We start from the raw sequence: 17,214 nt of genomic DNA on the forward strand, positions 1-17,214 counted from the left end.
ATTTTATTGGCAAAGAGTTGCTTGTAGTAGTCTCTTAGGATGTTTTGTATTTCTGCGGTGTCTGTTGTAACGTCTCCTTTTTCATTTCTAATTTTACTGATTTGAGTCCTCTCCGTCTTTTTCTTGATGAGTCTGGCTAATGGCTTATCAATTTTATTTATCTTCTCAAAGAACCAGCTTTTAGTTTTATTGATGTTTGCTATTGTTTTCTTAGTTTGTATTTTATTTACATCTGCTCTGATCTTTATGATTTCTTTCCTTCTGCTAACTTTGGGTTTTGTTTGTTCTTCTTTCTCTAGTTCCTTTAGGTGTAAGGTTAGATTGTTTACTTGAGATTTTTCTTGTTTCTTTAGGTAGGCTTGTATAGCTATAAACTTCCCTGTTAGAACTGCTTTTGCTGCATCCCATAGGTTTTGGATCATCGTGTTTTCATTTTCATTTGTCTCTAGGTATTTTTTTATTTCCTCTTTGAGTTCTTGAATGATCTCTTGGTTATTTAGTAACGTATTGTTTAGCCTCGATGTGTTTGTGTTTTTTACGGTTTTTTCTCTGTAATTTATTTCTAATCTCATAGCATTGTGGTCAGAAAAGATGCTTGATAATGATTTCAATTTTCTTAAATTTACTGAGGCTTGATTTGTGACCCAAGATGTGATCTATCCTGGAGAATGTTCCATGCGCACTTGAGAAGAAAGTGTAATCTGCTGTTTTTGGATGGAATGTCCTATAAATATCAATTAAATCTATCTGATCTATTGTGTCATTCAAAGCTTGTGTTTCCTTATTTATTTTCATTTTGGATGATCTGTCCATTGGTGTAAGTGAGGTGTTAAAGTCCCCCACTATTACTGTGTTACTGTCAATTTCCTCTTTTATAGCTGTTAGCAGTTGCCTTATCTCTTGAGGTGCTCCTATGTTGGGTGCATATATATTTATAATTGTTATATATTCTTCCTGGATTGATCCCTTGATCATTATGTAGTGTCCTTCCTTGTCTCTTGTAACATTCTTTATTTTAAAGTCTATTTTATCTGATATGAGTATAGCTACTCCAGCTTTCTTTTGATTTCCATTTGCATGGAATATCTTTTTCCATCCACTCACTTTCAGTTTGTATGTGTCCCTAGGTCTGAAGTGGGTCTCTTGTAGACAGCATATAGATGGGTCTTGTCTTTGTATCCATTCAGCAAACCTGTGTCTTTTGGTTGGAGCGCTTAATCCGCTCACGTTTAAGGTAATTATTGATATGTATGTTCCTATGACCATTTTCTTAATTGTTTTGGGTTTGTTATTGTAGGTCTTTTCCTTCTCTTGTGTTTCCTTCCTAGAGAAGTTCCTTTAGCATTTGTTGTAAAGCTGGTTTGGTGGTCCTGAACTCTCTCAGCTTTTGCTTGTCTGTAAAGGTTTTAACTTCTCCATCAAATCTGATGAGATCCTTGCTGAGTAGAGTAATCTTGGTTGTAGGTTTTTCTCCTTCATCACTTTAAATATGTCCTGCCACTCCCTTCTGGCTTGCAGAGTTTCTGCTGAAAGATCAGCTGTTAACCTTATGGGGATTCCCTTGTGTGTTATTTGTTGTTTTTCCCTTGCTGCTTTTAAAATGTTTTCTTTATATTTAATTTTTGATAGTTTGATTAATATGTGTCTTGGCGTGTTTCTCCTTGGATTTATCCTGTATGGGACTCGCTGTGCTTCCAGGACTTGATTAACTTTTTCCTTTCCCATATTATGGAAGTTTTCAACTATAATCTCTTCAAATATTTTCTCAGTTACTTTCTTTTCCTCTTCTTCTTCTGGGACCCCTATAATTCGAATGTTGGTGCATTTAATGTTGTCCCAGATGTCTCTGAGACTGTCCTCAGTTCTTTTCATTCTTTATTCTTTATTCTGCTCTGCAGTAGCTATTTCCACTCTTTTATGTTCCAGGTCACTTATCCGTTCTTCTGCCTCAGTTATTCTGCTATTGATCCCTTCTAGAGTATTTTTAATTTCATTTATTTTGTTATTCATCATTGCTTGTTTCCTCTTTAGTTCTTCTAGGTCCTTTTTAAATGTTTCTTGCATTTTGTCTATTCTATTTCCAAGATTTTGGATCACCTTTACTATCATTATTCTGAATTCTTTTTCAGGTAGACTGCTTATTTCCTCTTCATTTGTTAGGTCTGGTGTGTTTTTACCTTGTTCCTTCATCTGCTGTGTGTTTTTCTGTCTTCTCATTTTGCTTATCTTACTGTGTTTGGGATCTCCTTTTCACAGGCTGCAGGTTCGTAGTTCCCGTTGTTTTTGGTGTCTGTCCCCGGTGGCTAAGGTTGGTTCAGTGGGTTGTGTAGGCTTCCTGGTGGACGGGACTAGTGCCTGTGTTCTGGTGGATGAGGCTGGATCTTGTCTCTCTGGTGGGCAGGTCCACGTCTGGTCATGGGTTTTGTGATGTCTGTGGCCTTTTTATGATTTTAGGCAGCCTCTCTGCTAATGGATGGGGCTGTGTTCCTGTCTTGCTAGTTGTTTAGCATAGGGTGTCCAGCACTGTAGTTTTCTGGTCGTTGAGTGAAGCTGGGTCTTGGTGTTGAAATGGAGATTTCTGGGAGATTTTCGCCATTTGGTATTACATGGAGCTGGGAGTTCTCTTGTGGACCAGTGTCCTGAAGTTGGCTCTCCCACCTCAGAGGCACAGCCTTGATGCCTGGCTGGAGCAACAAGAGCCTTTCATCCACAGAGCCTCTAAAATCGAGTCCATCGACTTGTAGAAGTTTGTCGGTTCCTTGCTTCAACTGCCAAGTGCTGGGGTAGTGGGTGCTGCTTCAAGGAATCTTGAAGGGAAGATCCTCAGGGCAAATAATCCTGACAGCTGCTAGGGCCTTGCCCCAATATTCCCTAACTGGTGCTGGCTAGCCATGAGCAGCAAGGCTCCTGGCTGGCTAAGCCAAATTTTTTACCAAGTCCAAGATCACTCTGCTCACTGCATGACAGGCCAAAAAATCAGGAGATGAGGTGTTGAGGCAAGAGATAGAGACTTTATTTGGAAAGCCAGCAGATGGAGAAGATGGCAGACTAGAGTCCCCAGAAAATCATCTTCTGTAGATTTTTTAATGATGGCCATTCTGGCCAGTATGAAGTGGTAACTCACTGTAGTTTTGATTTGCATTTCTCTAATAATTAGTGATGATGTGCATCTTTTAATGTGCCTTTTGGCCATTTGTATGTCTTCTTTGGAGAAATGTTTATTTAGGTCTTCTGCCCATTTTTTGATTGAGTTATTTTTTATTTTGTTGAGTTGTATGAGCTGTTTGTATATTTTGGAAATTAAGCCCTTGTCAGTATCATCATTTGCAATTGAAGACCATGGGACACTGTTCCATTTCTTTGAATCATCTTCAATTTTTTTATTAATGTTTTTCTCAGCATATAAGTCTTTCACCATTTTGGTGAGGTTTATTCCTATGTAGTTTATCTTTTGATGCGATTTGAAAGGGACTGTTTGTTTACATTCACTTTCTGATATTTCATTGTTAGTTTAAAGAAATGCAAACCATTTCTGATTGTTAATCTTGTATCTGCTACTTTGCTGAATTCATTTATTCTAGTAGTTTTGTGTGGAGTCCTTAAGATTTTCTATATATAGTATCATGTCATCTGCATATAATGAAAATTTTACCTCTTCCCTTCCAACTTGGATATCATTCATTTCTTTTTCTTGTCAGATTGCTGCGGCTAGGACAGCCAATACTATGTTGAATAGAAGTGCTGAGAGTGGGCATCCTTGTTTTCTTCCAGATTTTAGTGGGAAGGCTTTTAGCTTTTTACTGCTGAGTATTGTATTGGCTATTTTGTCATAAATAGCTTTTATTATGTTGAGATATGTTCCCTCTATACACACTTTTATAAGTTTTTTTTTTATCATTAATGGATGTTGAATCTTATCTAATGCTTTTTCTGCATCTATTGAGGTAATCATTTGGTTTTTGTTTTTCTTTTGTTGATGTGGTGTATCACATTTATTGATTTGCATATGTTGAACAATCCTTGTGACCCTGGGATGAATCTAACTTGGTCATGGTGTATAATTTCTTTTATGTGTTGTTGGATTTGGTTTTCTAATATTCTGTTGAGAATTTCTGCATCTATATTTATCAAAGATATTAGCCTGTATTTTTTTTTTCTGTTTTTGCTAATGTCTTTGCCAGATTTTGGTATCAGGGTGATGGTGGCTTCATAAAGTATCACTGGGAGTGTTCCTTCCCTTCAAACTTTTGGAAGAGTTTGAGAAGGATCATGTAAGTTCTTCTTGGTATATTTGGTAGAATTCGCCTGTGAAGCCATCTGACCCTGGACTTTTGTTTATAGGGAGGTTTTTTCTTCTTATTATTACAGATTCTATTTCAGCTCTAGTGATCAGTCTATTCAAGTTATTTATTTCTTGATTCAGTTTTGGTGGGCTGTAAAAAAAAAAAAAAAACAACATTTTTAGATTGGTTAGTACCTAAGTATTTACCATGTATTAGACCACAAAAGTGCAAAGAAAAAACTTGAAATATTTTTTCAAATAAAAAAGTATTGAAATATTGTTCAAGAAATTGGGTTAATAATGCCAATTACAATAATGGCAAATTGTTTAAGCTTTAAAACTACTTTATCTAAGATGTATATTATATGGTAATTGTTTTATTGGTTTTAATTACAAGGAATGTATTTTCCTTTCCACTTTAATTCTTTATTTTACCTGTATCTTGTGAAAAATGTTTAATTGCACATAATATTAAAAAATACACTTTAATAGAAGATATTAGTCTATTTACATTTACTCTACTACTGTACATATTTAGGTTTAGATTTACCATGTTATTGTGTGCTCTTTTTTAAACCTAGTCTATTCTCATTATTTTCTATCTTAACTATTCTGTATTAATTAAAAAAAAATCAATTCTCCTTTCTACCCTTCCTCTTTGTGGATTAGATATGAAGTATATCCTTTTTATTAATCTCAAATTTTCAGCTTACTTTTAAAAAGTAATCACAGTGTCAAGTATTTAATACCTCTCACTTCCACCTTGACAAAACATGGATATTTAAATGCTAATATAATTACCTTCCCTACCCTATATTATTTATTAGTGATATGTATAAAAAACAACTAAAGACATGCAAGGTTTATAAGGAAATGACAAATTTCAGAAAATTTAGAATCTAAATACACTCTATGCATAGCTCCAAGATAAAGACAGAGAGAATTGTTAGACACGCAGTGGCCCCCTGGTTCCCACTCTAGTCACTACCCTTAAGGTTTACTATTGTTCTGGTATCTAACAAAAAAATCAGTTTTCCTGTGTTTTATATTTTATATAAATGAAGTGACACAGCATTAACTCTTTTGTATTTGGCTTTTTTATTACTTATGTTGTTTGTAAATATACCTATATGGTTGCCTATTGTTGCAATAATGCATTGCTGTTGTTGTATATGATTCCATAGTGTAAATATTTAACTATTAATTTATTCCAATGTGTATTACAATATGAGTGATTTTCAGTTTGTGTCTATTGAGAATAGCACTGGTATTCAAATTCTAGAACTTGTGCTTTGGTGATATGTGTATAAATTATTGTTCATTATATATGTAGTAGTAAAATTTTCAAGTCATAAGTTTCATGTGTTTATCTGTTTTAAATACTTTTAAATATTTTCCAAACATTTGTATGAATTTCCATACTCACCAGCAGGGAGTGAGATTCATGGATTATACACATTTTTGCCAGAACGTGATAATTCCTGTCATTTTCACTTCAGCTTTCTGGCTGATGAGTGATAATTCCAGATATTGGTTTTGTTGCATTTCATTGGTTACAAAAGAAGTCAAGCATCTTTTGATATGTTTACTTAACATTTTGTATTCTCACTTTTGAAATACCTTTTGGTATGTTTTCCACATTTTTCCTATTGCATTAACTTCTTATTGAAGGACTTCTTATTTAGGAGTTCTTTATATATGTTTGGTATGTGTTCTTCTCTCTTTCTGTCTCTCCTCCTCTGTCTTCAGATGATTGTCAGTTTTTAATTTTCATAATTTCTAATTTGTTACTTTCCCCTTTATAGTTAGCCTTTTTTTTCACACACACACACTGTATTTTATTTTTACAAGAGATAAATAGACTGACACCAAGCATTGTAAATGGATGACCACAAAAAAAGCAACAATGATTGCAATTACCAAACACGAAACACACTCATGCTATGTCATAATATTGACATTCAGTCCAGCAATCCTCCGCTGTAACAGCTCCTTTACTTTGCAGTGAAAATTGATTTGTATATTCTTTGCCTCTGAATCCTTGTGGGATTTTTTTTTTAATTCAAACAGAAAGTCACAAAAATTATAATCATCCTCATCAGTTCACTCAGTCCCATGTAATTAATTTTTTTTATCTTGATCTTTTGTTAGCACTTTTATGAGTTCATCAGTTTTTCATTAGAGTTCTGAAAATACTTATCCATTCAGTTCAGCAGTACAGTCAGTTACTAGAAATCTGTACTTGTCAGAGTCTTTTCCATGAATTCTTTGAAGATGAAACCCTTTTATAGGAACATATTTGCAAAAGCATCACAGAACACCCAGAACTGCCTGTAAATGACAAAAGACTTAAAAATGACCACGGTTAAAGATTTGATGAAAGTTCATAACAATGCAATTGACAAGGAAATTTAGTTATTTCTGAGATATACATTTTAAAGTAATAACTAGAATTATCACATAACATTATACCAGAACATATAAGATTTTTAGAAATTTCATGTAATGTCTGAAACATTTATATTAACATATTTCCATACAAATAACCCAATGAAAGTTTAGTATTAGTTGTTTTTTTTGTTTTTGTTATACTGCAGGTTCTTATTAGTCATCAATTTTATACACATCAGTGTATACATATCAATCCCAATCGCTCAATTCAGCAAACCACCATCCCCACCCCACCGCAGTTTTCCCCCCTTGGTGTCTATATGTCTGTTCTCTACATCTGTGTCTCAACTTCTGCCCTGCAAACAGGCTCATCTGTACCATTTTTCTAGGTTCCACATACATGCATTAATATACGATATTTGTTTTTCTCTTTCTGACTTACTTCACTCTGTATGACAGTCTCTAGATCCATCCACGTCTCAGCAAATGACTCAATTTGGTTCCTTTTTATGGCTGAGTAATATTCCATTGTATATATGTACCACAACTTCTTTAACCATTCGTCTGTTGATGGGCATTTAGGTTGCTTCCATGACCTGGCTATTGTAAATAGTGCTGCAATGAACATTGGGGTGCATGTGTCTTTTTGAATTATGGTTTTCTCTGGGTATATGCCCAGTATTGGGATTGCTGGATCATATGGTAAATCTATTTTTAGTTTTTTAAGGAACCTCCATACTGTTCTCCATAGTGGCTGTATCAATTTACATTCCCACCAACAGTGCAAGAGGGTTCCCTTTTCTCCACACCCTCTCCAGCATTTGTTGTTTGTAGATTTTCTGATGATGCCCATTCTGACCAGTGTGAGGTGATACCTCATTGTAGTTTTGATTTCTCTAATAATTAGTGATGTTGAGCATCTTTTCATGTGCTTCTTGGCCATCTGTATGTCTTCTTTGGAGAAATGTCTATTTAGGTCTTCTGCCCATTTTTGGATTGGGTTCTTTGTTTCTTTAATATTGAGCTGAATGAGCTGTTTAAATATTTTGGAGATTAATCCTTTGTCCTTTGATTGGTTTGCAAATATTTTCTCTCATTCTGAGGGTGGTCTTTTCGTCTTGTTTATGGTGTCCTTTGCTGTGCAAAAGCTTTTAAGTTTCATTAGGTCCCATTTGTTAATTTTGTTTTTATTTCCATTACTCTAGGAGGTGGATCAAAAAAGATCTTGCTGTGATTGATGTCAAAGAGCGTTCTTCCTACGTTTTCCTCTAAGAGTTTTATTGTGTCCAGTCTTACATTTAGGTCTCTAATCCATTTTGAGTTTATTTTTGTGTATGGTGTTAGGGAGTGTTCTAATTTCATTCTTTTACGTGTAGCTGTCCAGTTTTCCCAGCACCACTTATTGAAGAGACTGTCTTTTCTCCATTGTATATCTTTGCCTCCTTTGTCATAGATTAGTTGACCACATGTGCGTGGGTTTATCTCTGGGCTTTCTATCCTGTTCCATTGATCTATGTTTCTGTTTTTGTGCCAGTACCATATTGTCTTGATTACTGTAGCTTTGTAGCATAGTCTGAAGTCAGGGAGTCTGATTCCTCCAGCTCCGTTTTTTTCCCTCAAGACTGCTTTGGCTCTTCGGGGTCTTTTGTGCCTCCATACAAATTTTAAAATGATTTGTTCTAGTTCTGTAAAAAATGCCATTGGTAATTTGATAGGGATTGCATTGAATCTGTAGATTGCTTTGGGTAGTATAGTCATTTTCACAATATTGATTCTTCCAATCCAAGAACATGGTATATGTCTCCATCTGTTTATATCATCTTTAATTTCTTTCATCAGTGCCTTATAATTTTCTGCATACAGGTCTTTTGTCTCCTTAGGTAGGTTTATTCCTAAGTATTTTATTCTTTTTGTTGCAGTGGTAAATGGGAGTGTTTCCTTAATTTCTCTTTCAGATTTTCCATCATTGGTGTATAGGAATGCAAGAGATTTCTGTGCATTAATTTTGTATCCTGCAACTTTACCAAATTCATTGATTAGCTCTAGTAGTTTTCTGGTGGCATTTTTAGGATTCTCTATGTATAGTATCATGTCATCTGCAAACAGTGACAGTTTTACTTCTTCTTTTCCAATTTGTATTCCTTTTATTTCTTTTTCTTCTCTGATTGCCATGGCTAGGACTTAAAAAACTACGTTGAATAATAGTGGTGAGAGTGGACATCCTTGTCTTGTTCCTGATCTTAGAGGAAATGCTTTCAGTTTTTCACCATTGAGAATGATGTTTGCTGTGGGTTTGTCATATATGGCCTTTATTATGTTGAGGTAGGTTCCCTCTATGCCCACTTTCTGGAGAGTTTTTATCATAAATGGGTGTTGAACTTTGTCAAAAGCTTTTTCTGCATCTATTGAGATGATCATATGGTTTTTATTCTTCAGTTTGTTAATGTGGTGTATCACATTGATTAATTTGCGTATACTGAAGAATCCTTGCATCCCTGGGAGAAATCCCACTTGATCGTGGTGTATGATCCTTTTAATGTGTTGTTGGATTCTGCTTGCCAGTATTTTGTTGAGCATTTTTGCATCTATATTCATCAGTGATATTGAATGTAATTTTCTTTTTTTGTAGTGTCTTTGTCTGGTTTTGGTATCAGGGTGATGGTGGCCTCATAGAATGAGTTTGGGAGTGTTCCTTCCTCTGCAATTTTTGGGAAGAGTTTGAGAAGGATGGGTGTTAGCTCTTCTCTAAATGTTTGATAGAATTCACCTGTGAAGCCATCTGGTCCTGGACTTTTGTTTGTTGGAAGATTTTTAATCACAGTTTCAATTTCATTACTTGTGATTGGTCTGTTCATATTTTCTGTTTCTTCCTGGTTCAGTCTTGGAAGGTTATACCTTTCTAAGAATTTGTCCATTTCTTCCAGGTTGTCCATTTTATTGGCAAAGAGTTGCTTGTAGTAGTCTCTTAGGATGTTTTGTATTTCTGCGGTGTCTGTTGTAACGTCTCCTTTTTCATTTCTAATTTTACTGATTTGAGTCCTCTCCGTCTTTTTCTTGATGAGTCTGGCTAATGGCTTATCAATTTTATTTATCTTCTCAAAGAACCAGCTTTTAGTTTTATTGATGTTTGCTATTGTTTTCTTAGTTTGTATTTTATTTACATCTGCTCTGATCTTTATGATTTCTTTCCTTCTGCTAACTTTGGGTTTTGTTTGTTCTTCTTTCTCTAGTTCCTTTAGGTGTAAGGTTAGATTGTTTACTTGAGATTTTTCTTGTTTCTTTAGGTAGGCTTGTATAGCTATAAACTTCCCTGTTAGAACTGCTTTTGCTGCATCCCATAGGTTTTGGATCATCGTGTTTTCATTTTCATTTGTCTCTAGGTATTTTTTTATTTCCTCTTTGAGTTCTTGAATGATCTCTTGGTTATTTAGTAACGTATTGTTTAGCCTCGATGTGTTTGTGTTTTTTACGGTTTTTTCTCTGTAATTTATTTCTAATCTCATAGCATTGTGGTCAGAAAAGATGCTTGATAATGATTTCAATTTTCTTAAATTTACTGAGGCTTGATTTGTGACCCAAGATGTGATCTATCCTGGAGAATGTTCCATGCGCACTTGAGAAGAAAGTGTAATCTGCTGTTTTTGGATGGAATGTCCTATAAATATCAATTAAATCTATCTGATCTATTGTGTCATTCAAAGCTTGTGTTTCCTTATTTATTTTCATTTTGGATGATCTGTCCATTGGTGTAAGTGAGGTGTTAAAGTCCCCCACTATTACTGTGTTACTGTCAATTTCCTCTTTTATAGCTGTTAGCAGTTGCCTTATCTCTTGAGGTGCTCCTATGTTGGGTGCATATATATTTATAATTGTTATATATTCTTCCTGGATTGATCCCTTGATCATTATGTAGTGTCCTTCCTTGTCTCTTGTAACATTCTTTATTTTAAAGTCTATTTTATCTGATATGAGTATAGCTACTCCAGCTTTCTTTTGATTTCCATTTGCATGGAATATCTTTTTCCATCCACTCACTTTCAGTTTGTATGTGTCCCTAGGTCTGAAGTGGGTCTCTTGTAGACAGCATATAGATGGGTCTTGTCTTTGTATCCATTCAGCAAACCTGTGTCTTTTGGTTGGAGCGCTTAATCCGCTCACGTTTAAGGTAATTATTGATATGTATGTTCCTATGACCATTTTCTTAATTGTTTTGGGTTTGTTATTGTAGGTCTTTTCCTTCTCTTGTGTTTCCCACTTAGAGAAGTTCCTTTAGCATTTGTTGTAGAGCTGGTTTGGTCGTGCTGAATTCTCTTAGCTTTTTCTTGTCTGTAAAGCTTTTGATTTCTCCATCAAATCTGAATGAGATCCTTGCCAGGTAGAGTAATCTTGGTTGTAGGTTTTTCTCCTTCATCACTTTAAATATGTCCTGCCACTCCCTTCTGGCTTGCAGAGTTTCTGCTGAAAGATCAGCTGTTAACCTTATGGGGATTCCCTTGTGTGTTATTTGTCGTTTTTCCCTTGCTGCTTTCAATAATTTTTCTTTGTCTTTAATTTTTGCCAATTTGATTACTATGTGTCTCGGTGTGTTTCTTCTTGGGTTTATCCTGTATGGGACTCACTGTGCTTCCTGGACTTGGGTGGTTATTTCCTTTCCCATGTTAGGGAAGTTTTCCATTATAATCTCTTCAAATATTTTCTCTGGTCCTTTCTCTCTCTCTTCTCCTTCTGGGACCCCTATAATGTGAATGTTGTTGCATTTAATGTTGTCCCAGAGGTCTCTTAGGCTGTCTTCATTTCTTTTCATTCTTTTTTCTTTAGTCTGTTCTGCAGCAGTGAATTCCACCATTCTGTCTTCCAGGTCACTTATCCGTTCTTCTGCCTCAGTTATTCTGCTATTGATTCCTTCTAGTGTAGTTTTCATTTCAGTTATTGTATTGTTCATCTCTGTTTGTTCTTTAATTCTTCTAGGTCTTTGTTAAACATTTCTTGCATCTTCTCAATCTTTGCCTCCATTCTTATTCTGAGGTCCTGGATCATCTTCACTATCATTATTCTGAATTCTTTTTCTGGAAGGTTGCCTATCTCCACTTCATTTAGTTGTTTTTCTGGGGTTTTGTCTTGTTCCTTCACCTGGTAAAGAGCCCTCTGTCTTTTCATCTTGTCTATCTTTCTGTGAATGTGGTTTTTGTTCCACAGGCTGCAGGATTATAGTTTTTCTTGCTTTTGCTGTCTGCCCTCTGGTGGTTGAGGCTATCTAAGAGGCTTGATGGGAGGCTCCGGTGGTGGGTAGAGCTGGCTGTTGCTGTGGTGGTCAGAGCTCAGTAAAACTTTAATCCACTTGACTGTTGATGGGTGGGGCTGGGTTCCCTCCCTGTTGGTTGTTTTGCCTGAGGCAACCCAACACTGGAGCCTACCTGGGCTCTTTGGTGGGGCTAATGACAGACTCTGGGAGGGCTCACACCAAGGAGTACTTCTCAGAACTTCTGCTGCCAATGTCCTTGTCCCCATGGTGAAACAGAGCCAACCCCCGCCTCTGTAGGAGACCTTCCAACACTAGCAGGTAGGTCTGGTTCAGTCTCCCCCGGGGTCACTGCTCCTTCCCCTGGGTCCTGATGCGCACACATTTGTGTGCATCCTCCAAGAGTGGGGTCTCTGTTTCCCCCAGTCCTGTCATAGTCCTGCAATCAATTCCCACTAAGCTTCAAAGTCTGATTCTCTATGAATTCCTCCTCCCATTGCCGGACCCCCAGGTTGAGAAGCCTGACGTGGGGCTCAGAACCTTCACTCCAGTAGGTGGACTTCTGTAGTATAAGTGTTCGCCAGTCTGTGAGTCACCCACCCACCAGTTATGGGATTTGATTTTACTCTGATTGCGCCCCTCCTACCGTCTTATTGTGGCTTCTCCTTTGTCTTTTGATGTGGGTATCTTTTTTGGTGAGTTCCAGTGTCTTCCTGTCAATGATTGTCCAGCAGCTAGTTGTGATTCTCGTGTTCTCGCAAGAGGGAGTGAGAGCACATCCTTCTACTCCGCCACCTTGGTTCCTCCTATAGTTAGTCTTTTTACCTGTAGCAAAACTAATTTTTTAATTTTAAACCACAGAGATGTTTTCTTTTCTTCAATAAATTTAATTATTAAGCTTTAAATTTAATTTAGCTTTCTAAACAAAATCAAATTGTTGTATCATAGTGAGAATTTTTTTCAATTCTGGCTAGAAAATTACCTTTATTCAGAAAATGTTGTATTCAGCTTTCTTTTCATTTGCTTCTACCTCTCATTGATTCACAGAGGTAAACATCACTTCATCCATGGCCCTCACTTTTCCCTGAAGTCTCATGGTCATTCTCACCAACTCTTTTTGCCTTCTGAAATCTTTAGCAACCCCATTGTATCACAAAAGCAAAAACCTTCCTTGGGCTTTTTCCTCAGAGGATTCATTATTCTCACATTTTAAATGGGAGATTGCAACATGTTAAGAGAAGATTCTACAAGGGTCTCAAATTTTTTCACATCTTCTATCAGCCTCTGCTTGCACACTCTGGTCAAGGGTTTTTGTACAACACACTGATGGAATATGCCAATTGTTTCTCTCATTGGGGCAAAGGACAGATTAATTACCTGACAAATAAAATAAAGACAGTGTCTTGCTCTGTTCAAATGCTGGACAAAATTACTTGCATCCTAATTTAAAAGTTTCAGGTGACTGAAGCTTAAGATTTCTAAGCTTTAATCCATACCTACTCCATGCACAGCATCCAACTGGACTACTTTACATCACCCTGTGGGATTGTGTGTACAGAGGAACAGACAAATACTTAAAACTACTGTTGTCTGTTTGTGTCGTAAAAATAATTTTTGTCTCATCCTAACGCATCTAAAATATTTTTTCTAAAAATCTATAAAACTGTCAGGCTAAAATAGTGGAATTTCAAATGTGGAAAAATCTAAAACCCTTCAAATTTCTTTCCACTTTTGGTGACTGATGGGGTGCCGTTGAGAGATATGACTTTCTTAAACAAAATAGATAAGGCTTCTTCATAAACCTGACTGGGAAATATGAAAATATTCCCTGGAAAAAGGTAGAAATTCTCTAGGCTAAGTAATGGGTAACATGGGGTAAGGGCCCTCTGTTGTACATGTTAATGCAGATGATGTCAGAGGTGAGGATAAAACAGCCTAAGTATACTTTATTTTTGTTTGTTGTACTATTAGTAAAAAGAGGAAGAGTCAAATAGTCACCATGGTTGATATAGCAAATAGGCTGCTTGAAACTACACAGAAGTGTACTTGCTTGTATTTTCTGTGCAGTTACTCTTTTTTAGTGTGCCTTGGTATCTCCGTCAACTTATACATCAACTCCAGCATCATTAAGCAGAAATCCAAGTCTATTCTTTGGAATTATGAGGAAGGGAAGAATTGAACTATTTATAGCATGTTTTATACAGGTATACATGTCAGCATCCTTTTCTATGTCATGCCATGTGTGGAGGGTCAGTAGGTTCAGAGGAGTCTGGAAGCACCAAGGTCTGTGGGGTTAATCATGGCTACATTCATGGGTAGAAAAAAGAAGTCCCTTATCCTGGTCACTATCTAGATGCCTGTAACTCCAAAGAGAAGAAGGCAGTAGAGATCTCAGAGAGAAGAGCCAACATTAAACAAAATGTCCTCATTACTCTAGGCAACCTCTCATGATACCTTCCCATAGCTCCTTGAATCCCTACATATTGCACAGGGGATAGTGTAATATCACTAGAGCAAGTGACTCCTTCAGATTAACATTATTATTGTTGAAAAAATAAAACAGGTTCAAGTGATTGATAGGGTTTGAAAAGGGTTCACAGTGGGTGGGAAACTACTGTAACAATGTAGACAGAACTCTTTGGATAGATTCATCATCTTGTGCTTTTGTTTTTGTTTTGTTTTTTGCTGCTTCAGAATCTATAGTAGATTGGTGTGTTACATGATGTACTCCCCCATCTTAAAAGTTTAGATGGAGCACTTAGGAAGAAGTTTGTTAGTGAGGCAAACTCCCCAGCCCTCGGTCAGCAGTGGGAGCAAAAGGATTTAGCCCAAGTGCTTTCATCCTTTGATGTCCAAAGTTTTCACTATATGAATGATGTTTTGTTTGTTGGCAGTTGAGGAGCCTTTGTCTCAATATCCCTGTTTAAAAAGTGTTATCACTGTCTGCCAGAAAGAATATCTGACAAAATAGGAAAAATCTGAGAGTTATTCTTAACAATTAAGGGTTTTGGGGATTTTATAATAAATATAAATTTGCAAAACCTTTAACATGAAAGGAAAAATCAATTAACTCTGTGGTCACTACTATGGTGTAAACATTTGGTCCCTCTAATTTTCAGAATTTGAAAACCAGCTCCCATGTTGATGGTATTAAGAGGTGTGGATTTGGGGACATGATCAGGTCATGAGGCCAGAGACCTCAAACATGGAATTAGTGATGTCATAAATGTAGCCCAAAGGAGCTCTATTGCCCATTCCATCATTTCATTGAACAGCAAGACCCACTTTATGAACCAGAAATTGGCCCCTCACCAGATACTGAGTCAGTTGGTAATTTGTTCTTGAACTTTTCAGCCTCAGTCACTATGAGAAAAAAATATTGTTGTTTATGAACTACCAAGTTTCTGATGTTTTGTTTAGCAGCCAAAGAGCTGACTGAAGATAAATATCTCTGAGCTTGAAGACATATCAAGAGAAACCTTCAAATCTCAAAAGAAAAGAGAAAATGGGCTGGAAAGAAATCAACACAACAGAATAATCAAACAACTAAAAATGCTATGACATATACATAATGGGTATAGCAGGAGGCGAATAAAGATAGAAGAGAAGATAGAAAAGACTTTTTTAAAATGACTGAGAATTTCCCCAAATAAATGTCTGACACCAAAATCACAACATCCAAACTCAGACAAAAATATGAAAAGTAAACAAAGCTACCGACCGATATCACTCAGGAACATAGATTCAAAAATCCTCAACAAAATATTAACAAATCCAACAATGTTTTGAGAGAACTGTATATCATGACTGAGAGGGATTAATCTCAGGTATGCAAGGCTGGTTCAACATTCTAAAATCAAGTAATTATATCCATCATTATCAACACCCGAAAGAAGAAAATTATCATATCAATAGATTCAGAAGACCTTTGAAAAAATCCAACGCCCAAACTTCATAAAAACTATCAGTAAAATATAAATAAAATGGAGCTTTCTCAAGTAGATAACAAAAATTTACAAAAAACTTTTATCTCACATCATGCTTAATGGTAAAACAAACAAACAAAAATCCTCAAGCTTTCCCACTGAGTTAAGGTAAAAAGCAAGAATGACCCCTTTCATCACTCCTTTTCAGTATTTTACTCAAAGTCCCTGTTAACATGATAAGGCAAGAAAAGAAATAAAATATATTAAGATTGGGTAGAAAAAACTAAAAGCAGCCCAATTAAAAAGTGGACCAACAAATTTTACAGACACCTCACCAAAGAAAATAGACACTTTGCATATAAGTATATGGGAGAATAATCCATGCTGTCATTAAAATGCAAATTAAAAATACAATGTTATGCTAATACATAACTCTTAGAATGGCCAAAATGTGGAACAATGACAAGAACACATGTTGTAGAGGATGTGGGGCAATAGGAACTCTCATTTGTTATTGGTGGAAATGAAAAATAATACAGCTATTTTGGTAGGCAGATTGACACTTTCTACGATATTGAACATACTCTTACCATATGATCCAGCATGTGTTCTCATGGATACATACAGGAAAAATTTGAAAATACATGACCATACAAAAACCTGCATGTGGATATTCTAGCACGTTTATTGAATATTGTTAAAATGTGAATGAAACCAAGGTGTCCTTCAGTAGATGAATGAAAACATAGAGTATATTCTAAGAATGGAGTAATATTAAACACCAAATAAGTAAGCTATCAAGCCATAAAAATACATGGAGAATTCTTTTTTTTTCCTTTGAGGTATAGGCAATTTTTTAAAATTTAAATTTTATTGGAGTATAGTTGATGTACAATGTTCTGTTAGTTTCAGGTGTACAGCAAGTAATTCAGTTATATATACAAATTTATAAATATATTCATTCATTTTCATATTCCTTTTTTAAAAAGATTTATTTATTTATTTTTGGCTGCGTCGGGTCTTAGTTGCGGCACTCAGGATCTTTGTTGAGGCATGTGGAATCTTTCGTTGCAGGGTGTGGGCTTCTCTTCTAGTTGTGGCATGCGGGTTTTCTCTTCTCTAGTTGTGGCATGGACTGCAGCGCACATGGGCTCTGTAGTTTGTGGCACATGGACTCTCTAGCTGAGGTGCATGAGCTCAGTAGTTGTGGAACGTGGGCTTAGCTGCCCTGTGGCATGTGGGATCCTAGTTCCCCAACCAGGGATCGAACCCACATTCCCTGCATTGTAAGGTGGATTCTTTACCACTAGACCACCAGGGAAGTCCCATTTTCGTATTCTTTTCTCATACAAATTATCCCAGAATACTGACTAGAG

At 36.1% G+C, this 17,214-nt stretch overlaps 1 long non-coding RNA gene across 1 annotated transcript in view; it reads right to left on the bottom strand.

The window, feature by feature from the left end:
• Positions 1 to 2,335: 2,335 nt before the first annotated feature.
• LOC309629124 overlaps positions 2,336 to 17,214 on the bottom strand; it is a 128,929-nt gene continuing 114,050 nt past the window's right edge. Inside the window, exon 6 of the long non-coding RNA XR_014244857.1 lies at positions 2,336 to 4,433. This is a non-coding gene — a long non-coding RNA (uncharacterized lncRNA). The remainder of the gene's footprint in view (positions 4,434 to 17,214) is intronic.

The sequence above is a fragment of the Balaenoptera borealis genome, assembly GCF_965194805.1.
Source record: "Balaenoptera borealis genome assembly, chromosome: 5".
Taxonomy (NCBI): Eukaryota; Metazoa; Chordata; class Mammalia; order Artiodactyla; family Balaenopteridae; genus Balaenoptera; species Balaenoptera borealis.